Raw genomic sequence first — 9,589 nt, forward strand, 5'->3', positions numbered from 1 at the left:
GGAATATATTTTAAGTACCAACTATAAATTAAGAATATAAGTATAGTAGGTATAACAATATAATTGTTCAGCCAATACAATAAAAAGTTTAATATTACTTCATGATATGAATATAGAAAAGTAATAAAATTTAAGTTGTATGCAAATCATGTAATATAAAAATAAAATACATACCTATAGAATATGTTGTGACTATAATTATTTGATCGGTGGTCGTCAATAAATTATGATTGTGACGGGAACAGTTATCGTCATCGTCGTCGTTATTTAATCGTTCGGTTTTTAATTTTATTTAAACGATTTTAAATTTTGAACATTTTTCTTTGGAATTTCCCATAAATTTTGCAGAACTAAATTCTGCCGACAATTTATTTTTTATTTTGGTAATTAAAGTCGAAATTAACACCACTAAGGTAATGAAACCACAGAAACAAACACACACATAACTTGCCAAATTTTAACAATTACCACTTCTATAATAATTAATATTATCATAACATTAAAGTTAAAGTTACCAGAACCTACCGTTCTTTTCTATTATAAGTCTATAGTTAATAGATATTATACTATTTTAGATTCTGAGTGGAACGATGAATGTATTGATTTTACAATAATGTGTGTTTTTTTTTATTTTTATTTTTTGTGTCTGTGTACACGATAAGTAGTCGAAATAATGCTTCGATTTTCAACATCAGTATCTTGTTCGATGGGAAAGTGAATATTGTTGGTGCATTGGGGAGGTCAAAATTTAAAATTCCCAATAGTTTTCATAAACGCCGGGAATAACAACATAAAAATTAATGAAAAACGGGAATTTTTACGCAAAATGTGTTTTCGAGAAAATCGATTTTGGTTTTTGGTGCAACTCTACAACAAATGACCGTAGGTTCATAAAATTTTGACTGAATGTTTATATTAGCATTTTCTATACACCATAACATCTTCCAAATATTTTGACTTATTTTGAACTCTTTTCGGACATTTTCAGTTTCCATTTTATTTAGTTTTTTTTTTTCTATAAATATCAATAAAATTTAATTTTTTGGTTAAAAAATCTTGAAAATTTAATAGAAAGTTCTTATTATATTGTTTCAAAGGCAGATAAAAAAAATTAAAAATCCAGTCACAGTTCCTTTTTTATAAGCATCTTAAGTTCAAAAATTATCAAAATAGGTATGTAAAAATGACGAAAATTTGCAAATTATTTTGAGTTAGAAACTCATGAAAAATTTATATAATTTCGTAAAGATTTCAAATGTAATACAAGATTCCTTATAGGATAATCTACCTTTATCTAAAAAAAAATGTCTACAAGCAAGTCAAATTAAATGTTTATGAGCGTTTGAAATTGATATATTTACAACATTTGATATTCACTCGATTTCTCTTGTAACGATTTTCTTATTTTGTTGTAATAAAAAAAGGAATGACTGTAGATACTTGAGAATTTCAATGAATATTTATATTAGCATTTTCTATATACGATAAAATTTTTTTTAAAAGAATTTGACTCTTTTTGAGCTGTTTACGGACATTGTCAGTTTTCAATTTTTTTAGTTTTTTTTTTCTATAAATATCAATTAAGTTTTATCTGTTAGGCCAAAAAGTGTAAAAATTAATACAAGGCTCCTGATATATTGTTACAATAGCAGTTGAAAAATATTAAAAATACATAGGCACAATTTTTTTTATAAGCATTTGAAGATCGAATTTTGACAAAATTTACCAAATTTAAAATTGAATAATTATTTTGTACCTAGTTAAAAATTTATAAAATGTTCAATTTTTATATCTAAGGCTTGAGAATTTATAACAATATTCTATGTAAGTAGTTAATTCTGTTACCAAAAAATCTAAAAAATATAGATGCACAGTTTATTTTTATAGTCATTTTAAATTCAAATTTGGACGAAATTACATATTAAAAAACCTATAACTATTTTAGTTATTTTGTTGTGATTGTTTTATATTATTTGTGGGTACTTGAAACTTCTAAACTTTAAATTATACTATTATATATCTATGATAGTATCACGGTTTGTTGTTGATGTATAACGCGTTATAAGTACCTAATGGATATTGTGATATGATTAATTTGGAATTTATTATAGGTAGGTACCTATTAATAATTAATAATAATAATAATTTATATTATAGGTCAATATTTTTTTTAATACCATAGATAAGTATATAATATGTCTTATACCTAGACTGACATACCGTTTCCGCTCAGAATCGTTTTTCTTATACAGTGATATTATATCATTGAATTCAAATTTAATACGATCCATTATACAATGACCTACTTGTAGCCTACTGTACAGCAGAGACATCCACTTACCCACCTTTTTTTCATATTAATATCCATAGTGTTACTACTTAATATTACTACCAGAAGTAGAAGCTGTTGTTTCACTGTCACTAATCTGTTTTCGTCATAATAATATACATATACTGTTACTATTACTACTACAATACTACCGGAAAAAGAAGTTGGATTTTTAAAAAAAAACCAGTGGATTTCGGTGTTTTAGTTAAAACATTTTGCAGCTTTTCGCTTTTTAATTGGACAATTTTTTTTTGTATTGATCACCACTTAACAGTTTTCTTTTCGTACTCATATACACAAAATAAATAGGATAATATTTTTAAAAAAATGACAACGATTTATACATACAAGTAAAAGCGACACAGCTGCAGCGGTATGCGCACTTGGCACTATAAAGTACGGCCACAGACTGATTTGTCGACAAAATATTCGTAGAATTGCAACGCCGAATGTTGATATTATTAGATTGTAGTGGCGCCGAACCTACATATGTTTGGTGTGGTGGCTGCCACAACTATTTTAGGCGGTGTGTACCCCCTAGCATTGGTAGTTTGTAAGTACCTACCTATAATAAATTGTACAATTTTATAACTAAGATAAGATGGAGCAATGGACATAATATTACAAATAACTCAAACTGGTCTATTCATAGAGTGTCGTAGAGTGTACCGTGTCATCGTGTTATTTCATGAGAAAAAGCAGATGGCTATTTTATTGGTAATAAATTATCAATATTATACCTAATTCATTTCTAAATCTACAACAGCGGTTACAGCTGCTTGTTCACGGTATTCTACGCAGGCTATAATTACTGAGTGTCGAGTGAAAACAAATAGGTACACGGTACCCAGTATCGCTATTAATTATTATTAAACTATTGGTGTTATCGGAAATTATATTATATTTTTGTAATACAAGAATAATGTACTTTCTTTGATTTATTCAAACAAAACAAGAAATATAATATGTCAATATGAAATCGACTATTATAATATTATAATATTATGAAATATTGTAATTAATAATTGAAAACTATTTATAGATTTATGGGTAATGAACATATTATTGTATTTATGTAAATAGTTAGTTATGATGTTATTTATGTTATTAATAGTAATTTATGTAAATGGTTTCTATTAGTACTCCATGTCTGCATAATGCGATCTAAGTAAAAATATAAAATATAAATCAGTTTCTTTGTCAATATCCTTTTCTGATGATCATACAATTCATTTCTATGCTAATTAAAAATTATAGTACTTTTCTATATATTGAAATATTAAATAACGCAAAAATTCAGTAAATAATATATTTTGCTTATGAAAATAATATTTTTTAGTTGAAAATCGGTAGTGACTAGGGGGGGGAGCTCTGCCCCCCACGGTTTAGGTCTCATACCTTGTAGATATAGGTGGGTGGGTATACATTAATGTTCATTGCCACACCTAAAAAAAATTAATTCGGCGCCTCCTGATAGACGGAGATCATAGATCTATAAACTAATGAACAGCATTACAAAATTATTTTGTCAATGACTAAGTTACGAAAACTTTATTTTTTAATTTTATAATAAATAAGAAAAGTATGTGCCTATTTAAAATCATTATGAACGATACCATCATGCTTTTCATATTTTGTCATATCATATTTTATATGTATTTTAAAGTTTAGAAGTATATGACTAATGTACCTAGTAACGTGGTGTAAATTATTGTTATACCTGCAACAGTTATTTGTACATACTATGTAAGACGAAAATAAATCATAATATAATATAAAATTTAACTGTAGCCATATAAAACAATTAAAAATTTTGTTTTTTTATGTCTATAGACTTAGAACTAATTAACTTCAACTGTTTAACTTAATTTTTTCTGTGTTTATCAACTCTATCTATTTTAATATGATTAGAGGGCGGATTCGTATGTTACATATTTATTGTGGTTGATGGTATGATATTATGCTAATAGTGACCGCAGAATTTGTTTCAAGACACTAACGATTTCAACTGTAAATCTTTTAGGCCGCATAATACGAAAATTAACCGACTTTATTCATTTTATTGACTTATTTAAGATATTCTTTTATCGACATAAATTATGAAAAACCTAAAATAGTCGAAAATTGCATATGCATATGAATACCTCGACACGTATCTAAAAATGTTGTAAGTGTTATGGTTTTAAATTCTAATATAAACAATCAGTGAAAATTGCATGTATCTACAGTAATTTATTGTAGAGTAGGTACCTAACACGCACTTACACGAAAAACCAAAACCAAAACCGATTTTACGTAAAGGTTCACGTCTTCCTAAATTTTTTTTTGTTTATCCAGGCCCTTTTGGAGACTATAGGTAGGTACTGTTCATTTCGACATCCCCTATGCACCTCCTAGATTCACTTTGCCGCCGGAAAAGATGAAAAGCGAAGCATTATTTCGACTACTTATCGTCTTACACACCACCAAATAATAAAAATGTATTACGCCGAACGTAAATTTTCTAATAGTTTCAATATAGTTCGATTCACTCTAATTTTTAAACTAACGATGCTAAATGTGATCTGCTCATCGTAAATTTTCTATATTAGACGGAAACAATGGAATGCCCGTGTTACGTCCTAAATCGTGGAGCTGCATCGTTCGAGGAATTTCAAAAATTTAACGCCCGCGATTCTGTCTTATCACTATGTACCACGAAATAGTAGGTAATAATTGTTATCAAATAAATAACAACATAATATTATTATTTTTTCGTTTGCCCACTTAAAATTTCAATCACTCGCGAATCGCGATTATTTGAAATTTGAACAAAAAATACAGACTACAGAACAGTCGTACAGAGTTTTATTCATACATTTTAGTATAAAATCACCATGGATAAGTGTATTCTTTTTAGTAAAACATCCAAAGTATCACCTCGCCACATTACGTACATTTTCATTTGTAAGTATTATTTTCTAGTTGTAGTGATTATATTTCTTAATAATACGGAGTCAGTCCAATTTGCTAATTTCTTCACAAATATAGATTTCCAAAAAATCAATGAAATAGAAGGAAATAATTACTAAAAATCTTCGAATTAAATGACTATCCCAATTTCTATCAGTCATAGTATCTGTGGTAATCATTTCACAACTACTAGTGATTGTAAACAATATGTTCTCAAAACATAAACCAAACCACTTGTCTGGGATAGAGAAGTAAAATAAATTTTATTAATTTACGGCAACATTGGTACTACTATGTGCACGATTAGAAAATCGCATCTAAGAGGTAAAATCATTTAACATACCTAATTCATAAATTTGGTATTTATATATTTTTTACAACTTGACATTTTCAGAAAATTTTGTTTTTCCAATGATGGGCTACATGTAAATGAACAGATGAATAAAGGATTGGAGGCCATGATTTTAACTCAACCATAGAAGCCTTAGATACTCAATAATGTCTATTTACACACACTTATGTAAGTATATCACTCGAGTATCCAATTTTAAACGTTTGTCAAGACCAAAAGTCACTTAATAGTTTATCGTTTGTTTAGTTCATACAGTGGATTATACTTATTATGGTTTTCAATACTGAAATTTATGATGTACCCCACATCCACCGAACTGGGAAGTGGAGCCAATGTATTGACAAATTTTCAGACGTTGACTTTCTTGGAGATAATTCTACTGACTCAGATGAAGCCATACAATATTGGAGAGAATTATGAAACTTAAAGGTGAGAATATTATTGATGGGTTTTTATTACAAATCTATTTTACTGTACTATTAACTAACATACCCACCTGTTTACGGGCACATAGTATTATATCTAATTGTGTGCATGGACATATATTTGTCTATGGAAAGGGCTCGGCCCGATTAGTCATAATAAATCAATAAATAAATATATATATATATATATGTTACAAACTTATAAAATCCAAGACTTGTTTTCAATATAAAATACATAAATGATATTTTTTTTGCCTTTAAGTTTGATTATAACATTATGTCATATCACTCTAATATATTAAGACTAACGTTACGAAACTGCATCTACATTACTCACATTTGCATGTTGCTCATAGTTCTAAGAAAGAAGACTTATGGTACAATGACATATTTTTAACATTTTAATTTTTAGGTTATACAATTTTGCTGAGCAAGAATCCAAATTCAATATCTCAGCGGTCCTCAACATATTTAATTGAAAAGAATAACTTAAATAGTTTGGACATTGGTATCTTTTTCTTAACGGAAAGTGCATTTAGTTGGATGCGTTAAACAGGTAAAACTTGAATGTTCCCAGTTGTTTTTCACATACATTGGGCAAAACAAAAAGTTAATTAATGAAAAATGATTATATTTTTGATTTTGTTTTATAAATAGAATACCTAGGGATAGATAAATGAATGTTCTTATTAGCATTGTCTATACACCGTACAATTTTTAAAAGAATTTCACACTTTTTGAGCTAGTTATGGGGATAAAACCTTTTAATATTTTCGATAAGTTTTGTCTTTAATATTATTGTCAAGAAAATGTGTCAAAGAATTTGAAAATGTCATACGGGCGTCCTGTTATACTTTCTATAATATCTGCTCACAAACATAAGGGATACACAGGCACCATTTTTCATGAGATTTTTAAGTTCACATTTCGAGAAAATTCATCAACAATTTGCTACTTATTTTGCAGTTAAAAATGTAATGAATGTTGAAATAGTAATAATTTATAAAAATTGATCATAACATTAAGTTTCGTTATAAAATATTGTCATATCAGTCTTATATATTAAGACTAAGGTTACAAAACTGCATCTACATTACTCACATTTGCATGTTGCTCATAGTTCTAAGAAAGAAGACTTATGGTACAATGACATATTTTTAACATTTTAATTTTTAGGTTATACAATTTTGCTGAGCAAGAATCCAAATTCAATATCTCAGCGGTCCTCAACATATTTAATTGAAAAGAATAACTTAAATAGTTTGGACATTGGTATCTTTTCTTAAGGGAAAGTGCATTTAGTTGGATGCGTTAAACAGGTAAAACTTGAATGTTCCCAGTTGTTTTTCACATACATTGGGCAAAACAAAAAGTTAATTAATGAAAAATGATTATATTTTTTGATTTTTTTTTATAAAAAAAACACGTAGGTATAGATATATGAATGTTCTCATTAGCCTTGTTTTTACACCGTACAATTATTAATACAATTTCACACTTTTTGAGCTAGTTATGGGGATAAAACCTTTTAATATTTTAGATTAGTTTTGTTTTAAAATTATTGTCAAGAAAATGTATCTAAGAATTTGAAAATGTAATACAGGGGATCCTGTTATAGTTTCTATAATATCTGCTCACAGACATAAGAGATATATAGCCACCATTTTCATGAGCTTTTAAAGTTCACATTTCGACAAAATTCATCAACAATTTGCTAATTATTTTGCAGTTAATAATGCAATAAATGTTCAATTGTATATTAAAAATTGATAAAAATTGATCAGAACATTAAGTTTGATAATAAAATAATTTTATCACACTTATATATTAAGACTAACTTTACAAAACTGCATCTACATTACTCACATTTGCGTGTTGCTCATAGTTCAAAGAGAGAAGACTTATGGTACAATGACATATTTTTAACAACATTTTAATTTTTAGGTTATACAATTTTGCTGAGCAAGAATCCAAATTCAATATCTCAGCGGGCCTCAACATATTTAAATTGAAAAGAAAAACTTAAAAAGTTTGGACATTGGTATCTTTTCTGAAAGGAATGTGCATTTAGTTGGATGCGTTCAACAGGTAAAGCTTGAATGTTCCCAGTTGTTTTCACATACATTTGCAAAACAAAAAGTTAATTAATGAAAAATGATTATATTTTTTGATTTTTTTTTATAATAAAAAATGCCTAGGTATAGATATATGAATGTTCTTATTAGCATTGTCTATACACCTTACAATTTTTAAAACAGTTTCACACTTTTTGAGCTAGTTATGGGGTTAAGACCTTTTAATATTTATGATGAGTATTGTTTTAAAATTATTGTCAAGAAAATGTATCTAAGAATTTGAAAATGTAATACAGGGGATCCTGTTATAGTTTCTATAATATCTGCTGACAGACATAAGAGATATATATAGAACATTTTTCATGAGTATTTAATGTAATCATTTCGACAAAATTCATAAACAACTTGCAAATTATTTTGCAGTTAAAAATGCAATAAATGTTCAATTGTATATTAATAATTGATAAAAATTGATCAGAACATTAAGTTTGATAATTACATTATGTCATGACATCTAATATATTAAGACTAACGTTACAAAACTGCATCTACATTACTCTCATTTGCGTGTTGCTAATTGTTCGAGAGAGAGAAAAATGGTACAATGACATATTTTAACAACATTTTAATTTTAGGTATACAATTTGCTGAGCAAGAATCCCAAATATCTTCTGAAGGGAAAGTGCATCTAGTTGGATGCGTTTAACAGGTAAAGCTTGAATGTTCTCAGTTGTTTTCACATACATTTGCAAAACAAAAAGTTAATTAATGAAAAATGATTATATTTTTTGATTTTTTTTATAAAAAAAACATGTAGGTATAGATATATGAATGTTCTTATTAGCATTGTCTATACACCGTACAATTTTTAAAACAGTTTCACACTTTTTGAGCTAGTTATGGGCTTAAAACCTTTTAATATTTACGATTAGTTTTGTTTTAAAATTATTGTCAAGAAAATGTATCTAAGAATTTGAAAATGTAATACAGGGGATCCTGTTATAGTTTCTATAATATCTGCTCACAGACATAAGAGATATATATACAACATTTTTCATAAATATTTAATGTTATCATTTCGACAAAATTCATCAACAACTTGCAAATTATTTTGCAGTTAAAAATGCAATAAATGTTCAATTGTATATTAATAATTGATAAAAATTGATCAGAACATTAAGTTTGATAATTACATTATGTCATGACATTCTAATATATTAAGACTAACGTTACAAAACTGCATCTACATTACTCACATTTGCGTGTTGCCCATAGTTCAAAGAGAGAAGACTTATGGTACAATGACATATTTTTAACAACATTTTAATTTTTAGGTTATACAATTTTGCTGAGCAAGAATCCAAATTCAATATCTCAGCGGTCCTCAACATATTTAATTGAAAAGAAAAACTTAAAAAGTTTGGACATTGGTATCTTTTCTTAAGTGAAAGTGCAT

Source organism: Acyrthosiphon pisum, unplaced genomic scaffold, assembly GCF_005508785.2.
Source record: "Acyrthosiphon pisum isolate AL4f unplaced genomic scaffold, pea_aphid_22Mar2018_4r6ur Scaffold_20630;HRSCAF=21657, whole genome shotgun sequence".
Classification (NCBI taxonomy): domain Eukaryota; kingdom Metazoa; phylum Arthropoda; class Insecta; order Hemiptera; family Aphididae; genus Acyrthosiphon; species Acyrthosiphon pisum.